Source organism: Dendrobates tinctorius, unplaced genomic scaffold (genome assembly GCF_039654945.1).
Source record: "Dendrobates tinctorius isolate UK_male_01 unplaced genomic scaffold, ASM3965494v1 ptg000111l, whole genome shotgun sequence".
NCBI lineage: Eukaryota > Metazoa > Chordata > Amphibia > Anura > Dendrobatidae > Dendrobates > Dendrobates tinctorius.
Window position 1 is genome coordinate 12,344,677 of NW_027361779.1, and position 25,151 is coordinate 12,369,827.

Genomic DNA, 25,151 nt, shown 5'->3' on the forward strand with positions numbered 1-25,151 from the left:
TTGATTGCACTATGAGGGACCCTGTGCCAGTGCCCGCGCCCAAGAGTCGGCCTACCCACCTGTCCAGGGCAACGGCACTCGCACGGTGTCGTGCGCTAGGTGGTGACCCCGGCCATGGGGGGGGAGGCAGCACAGTTAGGGAGTTTTAGAAAGTGGCATATGTTGATGTTGGACATTCAACTGATGCAAAAGGCGAAATAGGTGAAGTACCAGGAAGAGGTGGACCAAAGCAAGCCATTTTTCTGTCACCCTATGTGTCATCAGGGGAAGGTGGGACAAAATCCTTGGAAACCCATGCGTGGTTCATTTTAATGAAGGTTAGATCATCCACATTTTGGGTTGACAGACGGGTCCTTTTTTCTGTCAGGATTGATCCAGCTGCACTGAAGACTCTTTCCGATAGCACACTTGCAGCTGGGCAAGCGAGCTCCTGTAAGGCATATTGGGCCAATTCAGGCCAGGTGTCCAGTTTAGCGGCCCAATAGTCAAAGGGGAATGACCTGTGTGGGAGAACATCGATATGGGAGGAAAAGTAGTTTGTAACCATAGTTGACAACTGCTGTCTCCTGTCACTTTCCATCGATGCAGTATTACCAGTTGTGTGAGCGGTATTTGAAAAATCAGTCCACAACATTGTCATGAAACCCCTGTCTCCAACGCCACTTCTGCTGTGTGCACCACGAACACCTCTGCCAAGCTGCCCCCGGCCCGTACGGCTCGTGTGAGAACCATCACTGCTGCTGTGTGCTGGGAATGCCTCAAGCAACCGATTTACCAGAGTTGCTTGTTTATTAGCCAATATTAGGTCAAGGTTCTCCTGTGGCATGATGTTTTGTAATTTGCCTTTATAGCGTGGATCCAGGATGCTGGCCAACCAGTAGTCGTCATCGTTCATCATTTTGGCAATGCGGGGGGTCCCTTTTTAGGATCCGCAAGGCATAATCTGACATGTGGGCCAATGTTCCCGGTGTCAATGATGCACTGCGAGTGCTGGGTGGAGGAGCACTTTATGGCAAATCCACATCCCTCCAGTCACGCACAAACCCTGTACCAGACCTTGCCACGCCAACATTTTCACTTGCCCCACGAGATGCATCCTCCTCCCCTAAGTAATCATCCCCATCATCCTCCTCCTCCTCCTCCTCTTCTTCCTCCACCTCGTCCAGGAGAGGTCCCTGAGCAGACAATGGCTGAATGTCATCAAGGATTCCCTCCTCCTCTTCCTCCTCATCAACATTGGCTGCAGACGCCTGCTCCTTAAGGTGCGTCAAAGTTTGCATGAGCAGACGCATAAGTGGGATGCTCATGCTTAGGATGGCGTCGTCTGCGCTTACCAGCCGTGTGCATTCCTCAAAACACTGAAGGACTTTACAAAGGTCTTTCAGCTTCGACCACTGCACGCCTGTCAACTCCATGTCTGCTCTCAAAGTGCCTGGCCGTGTATCCTCCCACAAATGCATTATGGCCTGCCTCTGCTCGCACAGCCGCTCCACCATGTGCAGGGTGGAGTTCCACCTTGTTGCAATGTCGATAATGAGGCGGTGGTTGGGAAGGTGGAGCAATCGCTGCAGCTTCTGCATACGAACGGAGTGTACAGGCGACCGGCGGATGTGCGCGCACAGTCTTCGCACCTTCTGGAGCAGGGCTGTTAACTCAGGATAATTTTTGAGGAAGCACTGCACCACCAGGTTCAAGGTGTGAGCCAAGCAAGGTATGTGGCTGAGTTTTGAAAGGGCTATGGCTGCCACAAAATTACGGCCGTTATCACTAAGTACCTTGCCTGCCTCAAGATGTACACTGCCCAGCCATGACTCAGTTTGTCGCTTCAAGTACTCGGCCAGCACCTCGGCGGTGTGTCTGTTGCCCAAACACATCATCTGCAACACAGCCTGCTGACGCTTTCCACTAGCTGCTCGATAGGGGGACACATCGTGTGCAACAGTGGCAGCTGCAGATGGAGTGCTCGTACGACTGCGCTCTGTGGACGAGCTGTCGCTTCTGGAGGAGGAGGAGGAGGAGGAGGGTCGAACGCCTACAGCCAACTGTTTCCTAGACCGTGGGCTAGGCAGCACTGTCCCACCACCGCTGTCCCCTGTGGACCCTGCATCCACCACATTAACCCAGTGCGCAGTGATGGACACGTAACGGCCCTGGCCATGCCGACTGGACCATGCATCAGTTGTGAGGTGCACCTTTCCGCTCACTGACTGCTTGAGTGCATGGACAATGCGGTCTTTCACATGATGGTGGAGGTCTGGGATGGCTTTGCGAGAGAAGAAGTGGTGACTGGGTAGGTCATAGCGTGGTACTGCATAGGCCATGAGTTCGCGGAAAGCTGTGCTTTCCACCAACCGAAAGGGCATCATCTCAAACGAGATTAGTTTGGCAATGTGGGCGTTCAAACCCAGTGTACGCGGATGAGAGACTGAGTACTTTCTTGACCTACTCATAGTGTCTGGGAGGGTGAGCTGGACTTGAGAGCTGCATATGGTGGAAGTAGCGGTGGACAGGGCGGACTGAGAGAGGGTTGATGATGGTGATGGAGTTGGTGTTCTTTCTGATGGCCTAGAATCAGTCTTTCGTTGATATAACAGTGGGATTCCCTGACTGCTGTGGCCTTGCAACGACACCTCAACATTTGCTGCTGTGCTAACCGGTGTGCTTACAGTGGGGGAAACAATGTAGCGTTGCTGACTACCTTCGTTGTGATCAGTTGCACATGTGGCACTTGAGGTTTGGTGTTGTGTCCACGCTTGCAAGTGCATGCTGGTTAAATGTCTAAGCATGCAACTGGTATTCAAATTTTTCAGACTTTTCCCTCGGCTAAAGGTCTTTGCGCACTTCTTACAGATAACCTTGGCCTGATCATGAGGATTTTGTTCAAAAAACTGCCACACTGCACTCTTCCTACTTTGGCAGACATTTTGCGGCCTAGCACGCTGTGATCTTTTGACCCTCTGGACAAGCTGTCCAGCAACTCTTTTGATGTTTGGAACCTGTCTTTGGAGTGCTCCGGGCCTGCCAGATAACAGCTGTTGCGATGTCGATGTCTGCTGTGGATGCTCCTCATCTGAGCTATTGGAAGCAGCACCCTCTTCCCCCAATGGATGCCAATCTGGGTCAACAACTGGGTCATCCATCACCTCCTCTTCTATGTCATGTGCACCTTTCTCTGTGTTACCGTGTATGGTGGTATAGTGTGCGGGAAGGGGCACCTGAGTCTCATCAGGGTCAAAATCTGGCTCTGTACACTGCGAGGACAATGTAGTGCTCTGAGTGAATGTACCAGCAGAATCATCCATCAGCGGCTGTGCATCAGTGCACTCCATGTCAGATTCATCTTGGCCTGGGTAATTCACCATTTGACTTGATAATCCAGGCATGGTATGTGAAAACAGCTCCATGGAGTAATCAGTAGTATGGCCTGCGTCATCCTTCAATCTTGGTTGGGGTGAAGGACACAAGGAAAGGTGTGGTTCATGAACATGAGCCTCCAATGACGACTCAGTGCTTTTACTTTTTACAACTGAAGAAGAGGAGGCGATAGAGCTGGAGGCTGAGTCAGCAATGTAAGACAAAACTTTTTCCTGATGCTCTGCCTTTAAAAGCGGTTTGCCAACTCCTAGAAAACTAAGCGTTCGAGGCCTTATGTAGACAGACGATGACGCAGGGTCAGCACCTCCTGCATTTGGTCCTATTTTGCTCTTGCCACTACCATCAGATCCACCACCAACACCATCATTACCAGCTGCCAACCCCCGCCCAATTCCACGGCCTCTTCCACCAGCCTTCCTCATTTTTGGTAGAAATGTAGACAAAATCCAACAAACTATATAGTAATGTAAAACAAGGTACAAGGTGTCTATAGGACAGGGGAGTTTTAGAATTTCTGCACACACTTGTGGACAGTGGACACTTGTGGATTGTGTGCTGCCCACTGATATCTGAGCGCTATGTGACACGCTCAATGGCACAGCTGCCTGTGACCAAAGTGACGAGAGGATAATGGAGATTTTGAATCTCTGCGTACACTTGTGGACAGTGGACACTTGTGGATTGTGTGCGGCCCACTGATATCTGAGCGCTATGTGACACGCTCAATGGCACAGCTGCCTGTGACCAAAGTGACGAGAGGATAAGGGAGATTGGATTGCTTTTAAAAAAGCAGTTTGCGGAGCAGTGGGTAAACAGCAATGCCAGCGTGTCAGGAAGCCTTAGAAGGCAGCCCAACAACCAACACCACTGATACACCACAATATAGCCTCCCCTTGCACTGCACACACAGTGACTTGTGTGTTGTGCAGGCCAAATCGCTAGCAGCAGAAGCAGTTTTTTTGTCTTCTTCCCTGCCTAACGCTCTCCCTACAGAATCAGCAGCAACCTCTCCCTATACTAAGATCGGCAGAAGTAAGATGGCGGTCGGCGTGCACGCCCTTTTATACCCCCTGTGACGCCCACCAAAGCAAGCCAATCACTTGCATGCCCTTCTGAAAGATGGTGGTGACCCGTGCCTATGTCATCACGTTGCCCACAGTGTCCGTGGATCCTGATTGGCTGAAAAAGAGCGCAAAACAAACTTTTGAAACGCGACTTTGGCGCGTAAGTCGCCGACCTCGTGGCCGACCTCATCCTAGGGTCGGGTTTCGTTTCATGAAACCCGACTTTGCCAAAAGTCGGCGACTTTTGAATTTTTTCGACCCGTTTCGCTCAACTCTATTCCCAATGCGTGTCACCATCGAAGTGTGGTGACAGGTCCCTGAGGAAGACACACTTCGGTGGTGACACGCATTGGGCGTTGTGCCCTGTCCTTGTACCAGACTTTATGTTACACAGAATACCAAGTTTTCTTTAAAAGTCAACACCACTGGCATATCTGCATTTTTGCATGCAGGTATAAATGCCTCCTTATTTATTTTAGGGGATCTAATGCACTACTAGAACCTTGTTACATGTGTATTATGCACTTTATACTTATATATTCTTTCCTTGAATTTGGGCAACAACTATATTATTTCTGTTCTTTTTTCAATCCATATCTTGGTGTGCCCTTTGTGTGCTATAGGTGCTGATGTGCTAATGTATTTCTGTAGAAGGCTTCTTGGTTATTAGCCATAGGGCATTGATAGAAATGAGACATACAGTTGTGGCCAAAAGTATTGACACCCCTGCAATTCTGTCAGATAATACTCAGTTTCTTCCTGAAAATGATTGCAAACACAAATTCTTTGGTATTATTATCTTCATATAATTTGTCTTAAATGAAAAAACACAAAAGAGAATGAAGCAAAAAGCAAAACATTGATCATTTCACACAAAACTCCAAAAATGGGCCAGACAAAAGTATTGGCACCCTCAGCCTAATACTTGGTTGCACAACCTTTAGCCAAAATAACTGCGACCAACCGCTTCCGGTAACCATCAATGAGTTTCTTACAATGTATCTGCTGGAATTTTAGACCATTCTTCTTTGGCAAACTGCTCCAGGTCCCTGATATTTGAAGGGTGCCTTCTCCAAACTGCCATTTTTAGATCTCTCCACAGGTGATCTATGGGATTCAGGTCTGGACTCATTGCTGGCCACCTTAGAAGTCCAGTGCTTTCTCTCAAACCATTTTCTAGTGCTTTTTGAAGTGTGTTTTGGGTCATTGTCCTGCTGGAAGACCCATGACCTCTGAGGGAGACCCAGCTTTCTCACACTGGGCCCTACATTATGCTGCAAAATTTGTTGGTAGTCTTCAGACTTCATAATGTCATGCACACGGTCAAGCAGTCCAGTGCCAGAAGCAGCAAAGCAACCCCAAAACATCAGGGAACCTCCGCCATGTTTGACTGTAGGGACCGTGTTCTTTTTTTTGAATGCCTCTTTTTTTCTCCTGTAAACTCTATGTTGATGCCTTTGCCCAAAAAGCTCTACTTTTGTCTCATCTGACCAGAGAACATTCTTCCAAAACATTTTAGGCTTTTTCAGGTAAGTTTTGGCAAACTCCAGCCTGGCTTTTTATGTCTCGGGGTAAGAAGTGGGGTCTTCCTGGGTCTCCTACCATACAGTCCCTTTTCATTCAGATGCCGACAGATAGTACGGGTTGACACTGTTGTACCCTCAGACTGCAGGGCAGCTTGAACTTGTTTGGATGTTAGTCGAGGTTCTTTATCCAACATCCGCACAATCTTGCATTGAAATCTCTTGTCAATTTTTCTTTTCTGTCCACATCTAGGGAGGTTAGCCACAGTGCCATGGGCTTTAAACTTCTTGATGACACTGCGCACGGTAGACACAGGAACATTCAGGTCTTTGGAGATGGACTTGTAGCCTTGAGATTGCTCATGCTTCCTCACAATTTGGTTTCTCAAGTCCTCAGACAGTTCTTTGGTCTTCTTTCTTTTCTCCATGCTCAATGTGGTACACACAAGGACACAGGACAGAGGTTGAGTCAACTTTAATCCATGTCAACTGGCTGCAAGTGTGATTTAGTTATTGCCAACACCTGTTAGGTGCCATAGGTAAGTTACAGGTGCTGTTAATTACACAAATTAGAGAAGCATCACATGATTTTTCGAACAGTGCCAATACTTTTGTCCACCCTCTTTTTTATGTTTGGTGTGGAATTATATACAATTTGGCTTTAGGACAATTCTTTTTGTGTTTTTTTCATTTAAGACAAATTAAATGAAGATAATAATACCAAAGAATTTGTGTTTGCAATCATTTTCAGAAAGAAACTGAGTATTATTTGACAGAATTGCAGGGGTGTCAATACTTTTGGCCACAACTGTATGCCATGCTTTGCTTGGTTGTCTAGCTGCTCATTTTGTTCTGTTCATTATGCCAGAATCTACTATTGATGCAACATGTTTTTCTGATTGTCTGGGTTTCTAATTTTAATCTAAATTATATAATTTTGTTTAATATTATACGATAGATCATTATACCATGCATGTACTATGTGACAGGCCCATCGCCCTCATTTGGTGGGTATGTGTACAGTCAGATGTGTGACTTTTAATTGTTTTAAAATTTTTGTTGGTAGTCTGCATAAATAAAGCTATTGGAATACTTTATTCTGGTGATCCCTTCTTGTCTAGCATGATCTTTTCTCTTGTTCTTTGTATACTCCCATTGCATGCTATAAGTGATCTTGAATCCTTATACAATGGTGCCCTCTGTTTTCCCTATTGTGTTTAATGCATCAGGGCCTGGGTGCTGGCAGAGGCCATTGAAACTGTCCTAAATCTTTGATTGAGTTCCCTGCGTCTGTTAGACCTGGTGTTTGCCTCCCTTGTCTCTCATCCTTGGCTCCCAAGGAACTATCACCTCTGCTTCCAGCATTGTCAGATAGGAATTTTTGTACTAATTGTTTGACTAGGGCCTTCTGGTATTGCACCATTTTACTAGCCTTCTCTGCTGCAGAACAAGGGTGTACATCCAGTAACCAGTGTTGGCCAAAATGCATATAAAGCAAGGTTCATGGGAAAGGCAGTGGGGCGTAAAATCAACCATGTGGGCCAGACTCCTAACAGGCAAGAATTTCCTGTCCCCACCATGCCTGATTGTAGGTTCAGCAGCGAAAGCAACAGATATGTCTGGTCTGTTAAACCTTTCCACAACTCTGCAGCAGTGTGCCATTTGTCATCTAAACAAATCAGTTTCAGCAGAGTCTGTTGCCACTTCACCAAGGCAGTGCTGCAGTGTTTCCAGCTTGCGACTGATATGGACGAGTGCTCCGAGAAGAAAACTTGGTAATTGAGGATGAGGAGGAGAGGGTGCAGGAACTGGTGTAGGGGGTGGAGGAAACCCTGCTGGAACTAGGGCCCACAATACTCGGCGTTAGCAGCACGTGTGCTGACCCAGGGTCTGGCTAGATTCTGGCCTTCACAAGGCTCACCTAGTGTGCCGTCAAGGAAATCTTTAAGTGACCCTTCCCACTAAGGCTAGGGCATGGATGATGTTATGGGACATATGCTGACATAAAGTGAGGATGTCACACCGAGAAAACTAGTGGTGGCTTGGAGCCAAGTACCGAGGGAAGGCTGCTGCCATGAGGTTGCGGAAAATCTCATTGTGCACAAGCCCAAACTACATTATTTGGAAATGTGCCCATTTAGTATATGGACATGTGGGTGGGTGGCTGGGTATCTGTGTTCCAAGGTCTGGAGTAGGGACAGCTGAACGCTAGGCTGGGGCCAGGAATTGGACGTGGACTGGGGAAGACCTCATCGTTGGCCTGGGAACTTGAAGCACATGGGTGCTATGGGGAACAGTTGCCTCCCTTCTCCCTCTGGCTATCCTATTGCCTCTCCCTGTCTGTTGCAATACTGTGAATCCCCCCCCTCTGCGCTGCTGTCCTCACTCTGTATGGCATCTTCCTAGGTTGGGTCAATGTTTTCATCATCCACCACCTTGTCTTCCACTTCTGCACTCTTGTCTTCCTGACTTTTTTTACTTAAAAACTTGTTGGCAACTGTGTCTCATCATCATCTACCCCTTTAGACACTAATTTTCATTCCTCATTGTCATCTTTTTCTGACCGTGGCTGCTCAAATACTTGGGCATCACTACGCATGTTCTCCTCAAGTCCCTCTTAAAATGTCCAGGGTGAGGGCCCAGAATCAATAAATTGAAATTTCAAAAGCTCCTCAGAGTGTCTGAGTGGGGGGATCACTTGTTTCCTGGGACTCACCATGGTGGGAGAAAGGAGGATCAGGGTAAGGATTATGTGGTTCAGACTCATGGCTAGTGGGACTGGACCATGTGGAAGACAGGGTTGTGCTGGGAAACAGACTGGAAGAATTATCTGCCTTCAAATCGACCACCTGTTCACACAGTTCTGGTGTCGTGAGTGGTGTCCCATGCCCTCTGTAAAGTGTGACAAGAGCTAGGTTTTGTAAATGAGCATGTTTGTTGTGCTCCTGAAGCAGGCGCACTGTCACCAGGCCCATGGTCTTGGCCTCTGCGGGCACCATCAGCAGCACATCCACTTCGCCATCCCTTACCACACTCCTTGAACATTTTAAATTAGGCATATAATATATGGCTGCAAACTTTCCAGTATTAATAGGGAAAAGAAAATATCTAGCACTAAAAGGGGCTTGTCACAATCCATTTTTGGATCTGTGGCAGATTAAAACTTTTTTTCTTTCAGGCTATCGGGGGTTAATGTCAGATTTTCCCCACGCTGGCCTGCTGGTGTAATTGCATTGCTGCTAGTTCTGCTGATGTGGATGGTGACCACTCCCACCATCCCTAAAAGGTCACCTGATGCATTCGCTGACTGTTGGTTAAACAGGTCCTTTTGGAGACCATCCAACCTGGAGACAGGAGCTTTCTGGTGTAGTGGTGCTTCAGCTGAATGCTGTGATCTGGTACCTTACTCTGCTGTGCGGTGCATTGCAGCAGAGAAAGCTAAGTGTTGTATTTTTGTCCCCATTACCTTTTGGTGTCTGTCTTACCTTACCTTGTGTTGTCTTAGTGCAGCGGTGGGACCAGAGTTCTCACTTGCCAATTCCCTACTTAGGGATAGGAGCAGGGCAAGTTAGGGTTTAGGTATCCTGGTTGACAACAGGGGGAAAAAACCCTTATAGGGACGATGGGGAGATCAGGGCACATCCTTAGGTGAGTGCAGGAGGTGTTCATTCCACTGTTCCCAATCGACAGAACCTACCACTGTTCTTATGTCCCTGATGTTCCTTTGTGTGTTTTGCCATTTGGTAACCGACCAATCATTGGATCGTGTCATGCTATGACAGTCACTTTGTGACAGGATTTTTATTTTTTGTTTGCAGCAGCAGTATACCTATAGAAGGACTGTAAGGCAATAAACCCTGCTTATATGCCTCTAATCCAAACCTATACTTCTCCACCAGCTATCCCCTCAATGAATGTGGATAACTGAAGTTTTTCTTGAGAAAGGTCAGTATGTGCAGTCCTGCTCATCATTATTGGCACCCATGAAGTTTAAGAACATAATGTGGAATATCTCCTGAAAAAAAATGAATCAAGTGATGCAGTTTTTTGTATACAGCAAATGATAAACAAAAGTTTAAAACAAGAAACAATTGGAGGGAAAAATAAAAAAAAACCCTAAAGCTTGCTGCAACACAGCTATTGGCACCCTTTGCATAAAATTACTATGGAAACACATCTCTAAAGACCTTAGCATCCCAATTTCAACAGTGTGCAATGTTATTGTCATGGTTCACTGGGGTTGCAGATTAGGTGGTTCAAGAGTTAATGTGGAGGGCTTCTCTTTGGGATCTGGGGAGGGTTCTTATAGCCTCATGGTGGAGCCATTCTCTGTCGTTTATACTCTGAGCTGAGTGTGCCTGACCCTGTTCTGCTTGTGCTTCATGCCTATCCCTGTATGTCTGCTTGGTTTTTGATTCGGTCCCGTCCCTGGTAAAGTCTTCCGTCTTCTGATTCTGTACCTCTACGCCCTCTCTGTGCATGACCCTTTGGCTACGTCTGGAGCTCTCGTTTGATTGTCCCTGCTATACCTCGCCGCCCGCTCTGTGCATGACTTTAGGCTACGTCCTGACCTCTCTTTGATTGTCCCTGCTTTACTTCGCCGCCTGTCCTGTGTATGACTATGTTGCTTTGTTGGCCGGGCTACTGTCTCTTTCTCTTCACCGCTGCGTTGCCTGTGTGGCTGTTGGCTCCCAGAGGGGCTTGGCTGTAGCTCCGCCCCTCTCTCTGACACGCTGTCACATGACCACAGGTCCTGTGGGTATTGAGTGATTTCACAGCACCTCGGCTCCCCGCAGGTCCCGGTTCCTGGTTACTTATACCCACGCTAGACACTGGACACTCGACCCCTTGTTGTTGCAGGTAAGAGTCCTCTATATTTCCCTGTCTGTATCCCTGTAGCTGGGTTAGTCGTTACCACAAGTCCACACCTGACATTTATTAAGAAGTTTGCCAAGGATGGAACCATCAAGAACCTCCAGAGACATGGAGGAAAGAGGAAAATTGACAAGAGATGTCTTCGAAGGTTGGTGTGAATGGTGGAAAAAACACCACGTCAAACATCCAAAGACATGAAGGCCAACCTGGAACAGTTTGGGGCACTGGTTTTAACAAGTACCATATGCCGCACTCTAAACCAAGCAGAGCTATGGGCCAAGGCCAAGGAATAAACCATAGCTGAAGAAGAAAAATGAAAATAAATTACTGATCTTTGCCAAAGAGTACCTTGACAAACCACAATACTTCTGGGAAATTGTTCTGTCAACAGATGAAACAAAAATAGAGCTTTTTGGCAATGCAAAGCAACAGTTTGTTTACTGATGGCACAATAAGGCTTATAAGGAAAATAACACCATACCAACAGTTAAGTGTGTGCTTTGGGGTTGCTTTGCTGCGTCTGATACTAGAGGCCTTGACTGTATGACAGGAATCATGAAATTAGAAAATTATCAAGAGATTTTAGAGTGAAATGTCTTACCTGGTGTAAGAAAACTTGGTTTGAGTCAAAGATGGGTCCTCTAGCAAGACATTGACCCAAAACACACATCTATGTATCTCCATTCAATGTTAGCAAGCAGTGTGAATGGTAACCATATTATTCAACTTCTGATCTGCACCAGCGTGCATGTATCTCCATTCAATGTTAGCAAGCAGTGTGAATGGTAACCATATTATTCAACTTCTTTGCTATAATTCATCTGTTACATTGTTCTCAGGACTTAAGGGCCTGTCACACTAAGCGATATCGCTAGCAATATCGCTATAACTTGTGACGTTATAGCGATATTGCTAGCGATATCGCTATGTGTGATACTTACCTACGACCCGCTCCCCCGCTGGTTATCGCTGATCGCGCGAGAACGTCCTGGACCGTTTCTCGTCGTCAGCTTCCTGCGGCGCTTCCTGTGGAGAGACGAGCGACGAGCGTGGAGCCAGGCAGGAGGACGTCAGGATCGCCTAGTGTGACAGGTAAGTAGCGACCCCCGACCCCTGCGATGTCGATGGTGAGATCTGCCTGTGTGGCAGCTCACTGGCATCCACTTAGCGATGTACCAGCGATCCTCACCGTGTCATATCGCTGGTCGGGATCGCTGGTACATCGCTAAGTGTGACAGTACCTGTATATCCATGGGGGGGAATCACTGGAGATGTTATCTCAGGAGAAGTGTTTTAGCATAGAGATGGAATCAGGACTGGCTCTTTGATCAATCATAGCATCATAGAATTGTAGAGTTGGAAGGGACCTCCTGGGCCATCTGGTCCAACCCCCTGCTCAAAGCAGGATTCGCTAAATCATCCCAGTCAGATGTCTGTCCAGCCTCTGTTTGAAGACTTCCATTGAAGGAGAACTCACCACTTCTCGTGGCAGCCTGTTCCACTCATTGATCACTCTAACTGTCAAAAAGTTTTTTCTAATATCTAATCTGTGTCTCCTCCCATTCAGTTTCATCCCATTGCTTCTAGTCTTTCCTTGTGCAAATGAGAATAAAGTTGATCCTTCTACAATGTGATCATCTTTTGCACACCAAGAGGTGCTGAGCAGCTGTTGCAAATTTATAACTAAGCAGCTCCCACAATCCCTCTCTCTTGGCCCTGTAGTGGGGTGTATAAATGTAGACTAACTCTTAGGGGCACGCAAGTGAGGGGTCAGCACGCATTAAGCAAAGCATCTTGCAAGACATTTACTCCATGACAGTTAGTCAGGACAGGAGTCAGGTAACCCACACTTTGCTGTAATTTTAGCCATGTGCTTTATTTTTATCCTCCTGTGTTCCCTTGCCATCCACATTCACCGCCCCATCCCTCCCCCATCACCACTCATACACATCAGCCCCTCTATACTTTCCTCTCCCATGTACAGCTCCCATGCACTTCTCACCTTCCTGAAAAACCTCAGCCCATCTTGCCCAAACACATTCAACAAAAAACTGCTAACATTTCAAATAACTATCTGTTCTTTATGTTCTTACTCCTACTGATTTCAGGGGACATCTCCCCCAACCCTGGTCCACCATCCTCCAACCTCAACCCCTACCCTACCCAATATCAAAACCAAAATAATCTAATTAATATTACTTTAACTCCTTCATCTCCATCTTTCAATTGTGCCCTCTGGAATCCACGGTCTGTATGTAACAAGGTTCCTTTCCTGCATACCGTAACTACTTTCTGAACAACTCTCTTAATCTGTTGGCCCTCACTGAAACCTGGATTCAGGATTCTGACACTGTCTCTCCTGCTGCCATTTCCTATGGCGGCTTACAATTCACTCATTCCCCGAGACCCACAAACAGACCTGGTGATGGAGTTGGCATACTCCTGTCCCCACAATGCACTTTCCAGGTCATCCCCCCAGTTCCATCACTCTCGTTCCCTTCTTTTGAGGTCCATACCATCAGGCTCTTCGTCCCCTCTCCCTCAGAGTAGCGGTCATATACCGGCCCCCAGGCTCACCCACCCACTTCCTTGACCACTTTTCAGCCTGGCTACCACACTCCATGTCCTCCGAACTACCAACTCTTATCCTGGGAGACTTCAACATCCCCATTAACAGCCCTACTTCCACATCTGCATCCCAGCTTCTATCACTAACCACCTCTCTCGGCCTCTCACAGGTCTCAACCTCTGCAACACACAAAGACGGTAACACCCTTGACCTGGTCTTGTCTGGCTTTGCTCAATGTCCTACTTAAATAATTCACCGCTTCCCCTCTCTTACCACAACATTCTCTCCTTCACGCTCACAAATCCTCTCCCACCCCAGCACACTCCTACCTACCACACATTCAGAAATCTACAAGCCATTAACCCTCAAACACTTTCAGACTCCCTACAATCTTCGCTGTCCCCAATCTCCTCTTTTTCCTGTCCTGATCTGGCTGTTCATCACTACAACAACACTCTTACAACCACCCTTGACCAGGTAGCGCCCCTCACCCTCAGAACCTGGCCTCCCATTTTATAGAGAAAATAGATAATATCCGTCTGGAAATCCGCTCCCAACCACCAAGTGCTGTGACTCACATCCCTTCCTGCATCTCCCCTGGCTCACTTTCCACATTTGATCCCATCACAGAAGAAGAAGCCTCCAGACTCCTCTCTTCTTCTCGCCCAACTACATGCACTACCGACCCCATTCCCTCACAACTCCTCCAGTCTCTCTCTCCAGTCATCACAACTCACCTAACTACAATCTTTAATCTCTCCCTCTCCTCAGGCATTTTCCCATCCTCCTTCAAACACTCTATCATTATTCCATTATTAAAGAAACCTGCTCTCGACCCATCCTGTGCAGACAACTACAGACCAGTCTCCAATCTCCCCTTCATCTCTAAACTCTTGGAGCGCCTAGTCTACTGCCGCCTTACCCGTTACCTCTCCACTCACTCCCTCCTAGACCCTTCACAGTCTGGCTTCCGACCCCTACATTCGACTGAAACTGCACTCATCAAAGTGACCAATGACCTTCTGACAGCAAAACATAACGGTGAACACTCTCTGCTCATTTTTCTCGACCTTTCTGCCGCTTTCGACACTGTTGAGCACCGTCTCCTATTCCATAGGCTCCAGTCACTAGGCATTAAGGACACTGCTCTCTCCTGGTTCTCTTCCTATCTCTCTGACTGCTCCTTCAGTGTTTTGTTCGCTGGCTCCACGTCATCTCCTCTTCCTCTCGCTGTCGGGGTACTTCAGGGCTCAGTCCTTGGCCCCCTTCTCTTCTCTCTCTACACGGCCCCAATTGGACAGACCATCAGCAGATTTGGCTTTCAGTACCATCTTTATGCTGATGATACACAACTATATACGTCATCCCCTGACCTTACCCCCACTATACTACAGAACGCCAGTGACTGTCTGTGCGCAGTCTCCAACGTCATGTCCGCTCTCTATCTGAAACTTAACCTCTCAAAAACTGAACTTCTTCTGCTCCCACATCTACTAACCTCCCTAAATCTGACATTTCCCTCTCCGTGGTTGGCACCATAATAACACCCCGGCAGCAGGCACGCTGTCTGGGTGTTATGTTTGACACCAACCTCTCCTTCACATCCCATATACAATGTCTTGCCTGCTCTTGCCACCTACACCTAAAGAACATCTTCAGAATTCGCCCTTTTCTCACCATGGAAACAACAAAAACCCTCACCATAGCATTGATCCACTCCCGCCTGGATTACTGCAACGCTCTATTAATTGGCCTCCCTGCTACTCGACTTTCCCCTCTCTAGTCCATACTTAATGCAGCAGCCAGGGTCATCTACCTGGCTAATCGGTACTCGGACGCAACCGCTCCGCCAGTCCTTACATTGGCTGCCCATTCATTATAGGGTCCAATTCAAAGTACTTGTTCTCACCCACAAAGCTCTCCACAGTGCAGCACCCCCCTACATCTCCTCCCTCATTTCTGTCTATCTGCCTTGCTGACCGCTGCGCTCTGCAAAAGAATTTCGACTAACTCCCGACTCCAAGACTTTTCCTGCACTGCGCCAATCCTCTGGAATGCTCTACCACAAGAAATTAGGACTATCCACACTTTGCACAGTTTTAAGCGCTCTCTCAAAACACATCTATTCAGAGCAGCCTATCACGTTCACTAATCAGTCATTTTTTGTGCAAGTGTGAGTTTGTAGCCCACTCACTATCTCTGTCCCTCACCTTCTCAAGATTGCTGGACCATCATAGTAAATACATCATTGTAAATACACACCTGTACTTTGTATCTCCCCCACCTCATTGTAGATTGCAAGCTCTCACGAGCAGGGTCGTCTTATTTTACTTTAATTCCTGTATTGTTAACGTTGTTATGTATGACTTGTGTTTTGAAACTGTTAAACTGTAAAGCGCTGTGGAATATGTTGGCGCTATGTAAATAAAGATTATTATTATTATTATTATCTAAAAGTACACAGGAGTCGTTGAAAAAGAAAAAATTGACTCTTTAAAAATGGCCAGCAATGAGTCCTGACATTGATCCCATTGAAAATCTTGGGGTGAGCTGAAATCTGCCATTGGGATAAAGAACTCTGCAAACATTCAAGAGCTTGAACAAACTGCCTATGAGGAGTGGAAGAAAATGCCAGCTGAGAAGTTCAAGAAGCTTTTAGATGGCTACAAGAAATGTTTGGAAGCTGTCATCATTGCCAAAGTGTGTACAACCAAATATTAATTAGTGGCGCCTTTATTGCTGCACATGCTATTTATTCTCTTTGATTTTCAACTTGCATGTTGCAATTTTGTTGCATTGCTTTGGATCACAAATTGAAAAATCCTGAGAATATAACAATGATACATTTTTTTCTGAAGATATTGCACAGTCTATGAAAAAAATGAAGGGGTGCCAATAATGGTGTCCCAGGTGACCAGCGCTGTAGCCCTGAAAAGAACTTTTGTTTTAATGGTGTAACAGCGGCATGCAAGTAATGCAATAGCATTTAAACACTGTCTATATGACTGCTCTAATCTATGCTCTCCTTCCTAGAACAACTCTTCTTGAACTGCTTCAAGAGAAAAGTGTGCAGAATATCCTGTCACTGGGTCTTATATAAGACCCAATGATGCAATGCAGCCAGCCAACCAAAGTAATGATAGAATCCAATATGGCGCTCAAGCACCCACTATAATCCATCAAGTAACAAGTATACCCAAGCACCCCGATGCTTGATTATGTATCAAGCAGTGGGGAGCACGTTAGCTCATCACTAATAATGATAGATAAAACATCTAGTCCATCATGTCAAAGATATTGTAGCTTGTGCTGATGCTTTGGCTGCTTTTAGGCCTGGCACAGATGAGGAAATTTTGAGTCTGCTTGGATCGCAGAAAGGTTTGTTGGTCAGTTGTGCAATTGACAGGCGTTTGTCCAGCGAAAGCTTCACAGAGCAGGTAACACAGCTTAACTCATAATAACCCGATTTGAACTTCTTTTCAGAAGCCAGAAAAATTCTTCCATTTTGATTATTTTTAAACAATAATTTTTATTGATTTTTAACATATATATGGAATTGTACATTCAAAAACATTTTCTTAGCTTACAGATTCCTAATTTCAGTTTTTGATTATCACATTACAATTTATAAGGTCGAAATACAGAATAAACAACACATAAACTCCCCCCTACCTTCCCTCTTCCCAGACATAAAGGAAATAGTTGTATATTTCTTGTGTACACCTCTCCTTTCTTTTTGTACATCTTCTTAATCCCAAACTGTTACAGAATATTTAGTTTGCATCCATAATTTATATTACTTCTTAACCAGTGTCCCTACCACCTATTCCATCAACATTCAGATCAGCTATTTTCAACTTCCCCAATGTTCCACCCATGTCCTCCAATATGTACCAACTGGTCTGTTCAAAGGGTTTCGCTATTCCCTGAAGTTCTCTGTTTGCATAATGTTTAAGTAAAAAGCTTTTCCATTTTGCCATGAGTGATTTTAAACTCTCTTCTGAATATGCACATATTCAAGACTTTAATGAGCGGTACCACGTGACCGCTGAAAACAGGTGCCGAAGACCATGGGAGAAGCAGGGGCTGCAGAGACCGTGCCAGGAGGGGGTGATTATGATCTGACACCAATGCTCCCCCTCCTCTGCCGACCCCCTGGCATATATGACTCGAGTATAATCTGATAGGGGGCACTTTAAGCCTTAAAAATTTGGCTGAAAATCTCGGCTTATACTCAAGCATATACGGTAACTGGAGGAAAGCTTAAATTATATATTTACTCTGGTTTTCTACCCAGCTTGATACCCAGGTTATGAAAATTACACTGGAACCCACGCCATTTTTTTCAGAAAATAGTTTAGTAAAAAAACATGTACAGTAAGCTACACAATCACTGTAATATATACCATATATTCTCATGTATAAGCCGACCCGTGTATAAGCCGACCCTCCTAATTTTGTCACAAAAAACTGGGAAAACGTATTGACTTGCGTATAAGCCTAGGGTGGAAAATGCCGAAGCTACTGATAAATTTCAAAAATAAAATGGGCCCCATAAGATGCTCCATAAAGTTCATGATGGCCCCATATAATGCTCCATAAAGTTCATGATGGGCTCCATAAGATGCTCCATACAAAAATATGCCTAATAATGCTGCACAGTGAATAATGGTGGCCCTATAACATGCTCCATAATAACATATGCCCCATATAATGCTGCACAGTGATTGGTGGCCCCATATAATGCTGCACAGTGATTAGTGGCCCCTTGTAATGCTGCACAGTGATTAGTGCCCCCTTACAATGCTGCACGGTGATTAGTGGCCCCTTACAATGCTGCTGTCGCTGCCTCAATTAAAGAAAAAAAAACCTATATACTCACCTTGTCGCTGCTGCAGCTGCTGCTCATCAGCGTTGCCGGCCCTGCAATGACTGTTCAGGCAGAGGGCGCCTGCTAACTACGTCATGGCGCCCTCTGACCTGAACCTCACTGCCAGAGGAAGCAAGACAGCAGAGCGACGTGCAGGGGTGGAACGGGGGACAGGTGAATATGGCTCCCCCGTTATACTCACCTCTCCTGGCATGTCTGCAGCCGCCCATGCTTGTTCCATCTTCTTGGCGCTGTTCTTCCTGCTTTCTGCGGTCACATGGTGCCACTCATTACATATGCGCATATTCATGAGGGTAATGAGCGGTACCACGTGACCGCTGAAAGCAGGATGAACAGCATGCCGAACATGGAACAAGCACGGGGGGCTGCAGAGACATGCCAGGAGAGGTGAGTATGATCTCCGACACCCCCGCACCCCCTCCCCGTTCGATCCCATCCCCGGTATATGACTCGCGTATAAGCCGAGAAGGGGACTTTCAGCCCAAAAAGTTGGGCTGAAAATCTCGGCTTATACGCGAGTATATACGGTATGTGTTTGACATCTTTATATCTATCTATTCTATGTGTATACAACTATTCTGTTCTATTCTGTCTGGTCTTGCTGTTGTCGGGGTCGTAAACGACAATGAATCCTCATTCACCAGTCATTCCAAATCATTGTGCGAGCGCAAAACATCTGGTACCGATTAAGAATGACTCAGACACGCAGCTGATTCAGTCTTAGCTAATGTCCTGCATCCACACCTGTCAGGAGCAGTACAACAACTGGCTTTATTTACAAATACACAATACTATATTGAGTGTTAGGGGAAGGCGTGCATTAGGCGGGGTTTATGCAGTATACATCTAGTGTCCAGTCTCTCTCTGATTCGTCAAAACGTCTCCCGATGGTTACTCCTTCTTCACATTCCTGAGTTATCTTTTTTAGGAGAAATGAAACTTAACTTAACTCTTTAGACACTGAATTTAAGTGAAAGTGAACACTGGCAGCCATCTTTAATACAGTTACATTTGCATTAGCAAGCAATTAGGAAAAACTTATTGTTTCACAGTATAAAAATATAAAAGTTATATAAGAAAATATATTTTCACCTTGACAATCCCCCCTAAACACTAAGTTTTTCCCTTAATGAAAGATCCTTCGAGACTGTCCATGTGATGGGAAAAGGGGAGGTGGATTTCTTCATCCAGACACCTCAGAAGCTCTCCCCTAGCGAGAGGCCTCCAGGCAGCTGAACCCTTCACTAACCTCACATGGAGTTCTCCCGCTGTCCCTAAACTAAGTCTCTTAACATCATCTGAGAATGGGGGGTTTTGTCTACTCTCTTGAGGGGAATATACTTAGGGATCTTCCCTAGATCAGTACCATCGTACTCTGGTGGGTCTACTTCTTGATTGAGGAAGGTGCCAGTCGGAGTTGCTTTGGCAATAACCTTTTTATACAAGGGAATAACACAACAAAGAGTTATTGATCCAATTACAAGGAGGGCAATCAGTACTATACAAGCTTGTTGAAGGAATCCCTTGAGTCCACCCAACCAGCCGGAAAAGAAAGATGTGTCTACTCCAGCATTAGTTTTCAATTCTGCTGCTAACCCAGTTATCTTTTTAAGGGCTATCATGGTTTTTCCATTCACTCCAGAGTTCTGAGGGATATAGGTACAACACTCCTCTCCCACCATCCCACAAACTCCTCCTTTCTCAGCTAATATCATATCAAGGGCCAGTCGATTTTGGAGTGTCATTCTAGTGTTAGGGCCCAATTCTTCAACTATACCTTGGAAGGCATCTTGGCTGAAATTGACAAACCTTTGTTCACTGTAATATATGTAATTGATCCATTCAACATTTTTATTAATCTGCCCCTGTGGGATTATAGAAGCAAAGCCAGCATAGATCTGGTTCTGGGCTTTAAATTGGTCAGGCACCCCCCTTGGCACTCCAATAGCATCAATATATATACTAGTGGATCTTCTTCATAACTCATATGGAGCTGATCGAGGCTTCTCGTTTTCCTGGTAGGTTCATCAGGTATCTTTGGATCCCAGGGTAGAATCTTGAACTGCATAGCTAGTTTAACAAGGGTGCATTGGCCTGTCCAGGCATTTGGCAACCTAGGACGGAGCTTACCATCTCCACATAACCAATAAATGTCATACATATATTGTGTATGTTTGATTAACAAGTCAGTATCTAGAGAACTATTCTCTTTGCAGAAACCTGTCTCGAAGATCCCTACTGGTGTACCTGTGGTGTCGTGGGAATTATAGCAGGTGTAATTGTCAGCTAATACAGTTACTTCTCCTGGGACCTTTAGTTTGGGTTCCTTATGAATTAGTGGGACGTAATCTGGGCAATCAGTGGGCTTCAAACCTTTCAACAAATTCATGACACAGGCAGTGGTGTTTAGGTATGCTCTGAGCATTCAACTGGTCATTCGGAATAACAAAGGTAGCTGGAGTCAAACGACCCAGAGTACAAGCACCTTTTACCCCTACTGGCAACCATTTATATGCATTGTCTCCACATACCCAGAACATGTCACTAGGTAGGTCCCATAGGGCTGAATGTTGTAATACCAGTCTATGAACTAAATCTATGAACGCAGATACATTCTGAAGCATACACCAATTTGGAAGTTGTCCTAAAGGGCTACAATACCCTACATCGGGATTTCTACAGGTGGGAGTTCCTTTCTCATATCCAGATGACTCGTTGCAAGGTATATTACCTGAAATATTAAAACAAGTTTCATTATTGCCCTGGGGAAATAAATTGGAATACTTCCAGGACGTGTTATGCAACCTTCTTTCTAGCAGTATTGGTTTGAAGGCATCAGTAGAGTGGGAAGTTACATTAAAACTAACTTGTAGGCCATACATTGGAATTTGCCCCAGGTAGGTTAATCGAGTTCTATTCCTGGGTACCCAAGCCCCCCCTTTATATGCCAGATATTGAAGGTATGTGTTACTTCCTGAAAGATTACCCTGCCACCAAGGGTATCCTACCCATCCCACAATAGGTATTCCAACAGTTGTGTTCCATAACTTCACATTATTTGTGGCATTATTAGCGAGTGTATCAGAACAACTGGTCCAGGCAAATAATTCCTCGGGTGGCACAGGAATAACAAGGAACGGAATACTAGTGGCCGATATTGGTGAATGTGTGCAGATCCAGCAATCTGCTGGAGACTGAGTGTCTTTTGACCAATCATTTAGTATTTTTTCATGATGTTGTATAAACTTATTATTCAAGGACATTGGAGAATTTAGATTGTCCCACGCAGCTACCATTATTACAGATAATGCAACAAAACCAAACCAAAACATTATGCACTCTTATGCTTTGTTAACTCCTGTGGCTAGTTTGCAATGCGATGCGTGGATCCAGGTTGGTCGTCCTTCCAACTTAACAGAAGTAGGCGTTGTTAGGAGTACTTGGTAAGGTCCTTGATATCAGGGTTCAAGGGTCTTTCTGGAGTGTTTCTTGACATATACGTAATCACCAGATTGTAGACAGTGAGTTCCTTCCACACTATCTGGATCTGGAATGGAAGAGAAAACTAGAGAATGCATTTGAGTTAAATGCTTTTGTAACTGGATTACATACAGTAACTTGTCAAATTATCCACTTTGAGTGTTAAGACCTGTGGGTAGTACAACCCTGTGTTCGGTGGTCTTCCAAACAGTATCTCGAAGGGTGACAGTTTAGTTTTCCCCGTGGGTGTGTACCTTACTGAGAATAATGCTAATGGGAGACACTCTGGCCATGGTTTATGGGTCTGCTCCATGGTTTTCTGTATTTTCAATTTCAGTGTCCCGTTCATTCTCTCTACCTTCCCTGAACTCTTGTGGGTGGTAGGGTGTATGAAATGCCTGTTCTACACCTATCATTTGCATTACATTTTGCATTACCTCAGCAGTAAAGTGTGTACCTCTGTCTGATTCAATTGTTTCAGGGACACCGAATCGTGGTACTAGTTCCATCACCAGTTTCTTTGCAGTGGCTCGAGCTGTAGCCGTTTTCACCGGGTAGGCCTCTGGCCATCCAGAGAAGAGATCTACACATACTAGGATATTTGCATACACTCCTACCTTGGTAGCTGTATGTCGTCAATCTGCCGTCTCTGAAACGGGTAGAGAGGCCTAGGTGTCGCTTTCTTAGGGACTTTTACTGTTTTACCTGGGTTGTGCTGTGCACAGATGAGGCATGATTGTACAAGTTTCGCGGCTGCGCAACTGAAGCCAGGAGCGATCCAGAAGGCATCTACCATGGCACACATGTGACTTTTTGAGGTGTGATTGGGGCCATGTGCTGCTTGCGCCATGATTGGGAACAGGGACTTTGGTGGGCACATTTTATCCTTATTCTCCCATACTCCATTTGAGTTCAGCTCAGCTCCCAGTCTCCCTCGGTGTACCTTCTCTGTTTGGGCAGCCTTTTGCTGGAGGGATTTCAGGACATCTAGACCCAATGTGGCTGGAATACGCTGACTCCCCGCCACCGTCCACTGCTCTCTCTAGGCCGCCTTGTGCTATTTTAGCAGCCTCGTTCGCCCTTCTATTGCCCTCTACCTCCACGGAGTCACCTTTGTGTGTGCTTTTACCTTGACAATGCCAACCTGGACTGGTAACATCAATGCCTCCATCAATTGTTTCACCAGCTCTGCATTTTTAATGGGCTTCGAATCTGTGAAAATATTAGCGACTTTACCTGCAGCGGCTCTACACGCCTCAGTGAGTGCCTTCAACTCTGCCTCCTGCGCCGACATGTGAGGAGAGAGTGGTTCCGCTCGGATTACCTCATGTGAGGATACTACTGCATATCCAGTGTAGAATCGTCCATCCTGGTGGTATCTGGGGCCATCTACAAAAAAGAAACTCAATGTCTGCATTAGGAACAGGTTTTTCATGAATGTGTGCAAACCCAACTGTCTCCTGACTCATCAGTTCTATGCAGACATGTTCATGCGTCATGTCAAAGTATCCTTCCTCACTTGCCAATACGGTCACCAATTCCCCCTTTTCTGAATCCACAGGCAGGAGGGTGGCTGGATTCAGAACGTTACATCTTTTGAGGAGTGACATACTCAGGAATTAGTAGAGCACACTCAAGTCGGAGCTGTCTGGCCATAGACAGATGTTTTGGTTGAACTTGTAGGAGTATGGCATGGATGTCATGTGGGGAATAGATTGTCAAAAGAAACGTCAGTGTCATCTCACATGCCTTTCCTATTACGTCTCCACTTTTTTCCTTGTGCTCCAGCATACATGACAGGTCGTTTTATTGTCCTTGTTTGCTCAATTTCTTTAGCTACCTTAAGGAGGTCTTTCGGATCTACATGTCTCCATTCAGGTCTGGCTGTCTGTACTGCGTCTCATAAGTCTTTGTTCATACCGTCAATGAATGCATCCACCAGTATTCTAACATCAAGTGGATTTATGCAAATGTACCCCATGTCTGCCCATTTCAGCTGTAACCGTCCAAGGTATATCTCTACTCTCTCTCCTCTTTGCTGTGTCACATTAGTCAGGAGTACAGACTGCTCTGATTGTTCCACTGCAGCCCATTGTCTTAGTGACTCACAGTACGTCTCCCCAGATCGTGCAGATTTATCATCCATGCCCCAAGCCTGATTCTTTGTCACATCTGTGTGTCTTAATTATATGATCTAGTGCGTCACCTGCCTTTAAACTCACCAACCTCTCTAGGTCTGCCCAGGTACACTTATATGTCTGCTGTACTTCCTTTATGTGTCTGTAAAACGGGAATGGTTGGTCTTCAGGGGCAGGCAGCTGCTTCAGCAAAGCTAGCTGGTCAGAGGGGCTCCAGGGATAATACACCTGTATCTTTCTTATTCTAGTCACACTTCTAGGTCCTGATGGGGTTGGCCGTCTGATGTCTACTGTCAGCTTACTCCTCAAGGGCCAATGTCCCCACTATCCACACTATTATGTCAGCTTCTTATGATCTTGTCTGGATAGGATTTAGTGCAATTCTCTTAGGTCAGTAGCACAGGTCACACAAGTAGCTATTCAGTCTGGATTTGTCTGAGTCTGACCACAGTGTTTACAAGTCCATCTGTTTTGTCTGGGTCTCTGATTACACTTTGTCAATCAAACATTCATAATACACCTTCCACACTGCTGCACATTCTCAAGCATCATTTATTCACTTGCTATTTTCTTCCCTTGTCTGTGCCTTTTTGTACATCCAAACATTCACACTCTGGTATTTTTGCCTTTTTCAATATTTGTCCCACTTGTTTTACTGCTTCCTTCCTTCTCTGTCTTTTGTAATTTGACACAATTTGCTATACAAATCAATCACACAACTAGAAGCAGGTTCAAACACATTAATGACCAAGCAATCACTTACAATTCCCTTCTAAATTAGGCACCATATCTTACTTTTAACTTCCAATCTTCAATTAAGTACTGTTGCTTTAAAATGCACAAATCTTTCAGCTTGTACCTTACGGATAGAATTACAGAGAATTTTGAGCACAACTCACACTCAGCAGAGATAAGAGCGAAGGGAGAAGAAACTACGCAGCTCCATCCTTCACCCCTCCCGTCAGAATGCAGCGTCGTCCTTCACAGAATTCTGTAGTTCTTTAGACTTATCAAAATCAATTTCTACAAAGAAACTCAAAATCACGGGATTTCACTGTAAGAGCAGATAACTGTATAATGAGATTAACCATGCCTTGCCCTTTTTCTGGCCAAATGCATTCAGGAAACTTTACAATGTAATGCCACATATAACACGAACTATATCATTACTCAATTCATTCAGTCTCAGATGTAGATTTGAAATATCTATAACGCATCTGTCCGGGATTCCACCAC

General features: G+C 45.6%; 1 long non-coding RNA gene across 1 annotated transcript; it reads right to left on the minus strand.

Moving 5' to 3' along the window:
- Positions 1 to 19,010: 19,010 nt before the first annotated feature.
- LOC141100837 (uncharacterized) lies at positions 19,011 to 21,896 on the minus strand. Its single transcript, XR_012234797.1, has 2 exons — positions 21,637 to 21,896; positions 19,011 to 21,028 (listed from the first exon to the last, which is right to left on the minus strand). It is a non-coding gene; the product is annotated as an uncharacterized lncRNA (long non-coding RNA).
- Positions 21,897 to 25,151: the final 3,255 nt, after the last annotated feature.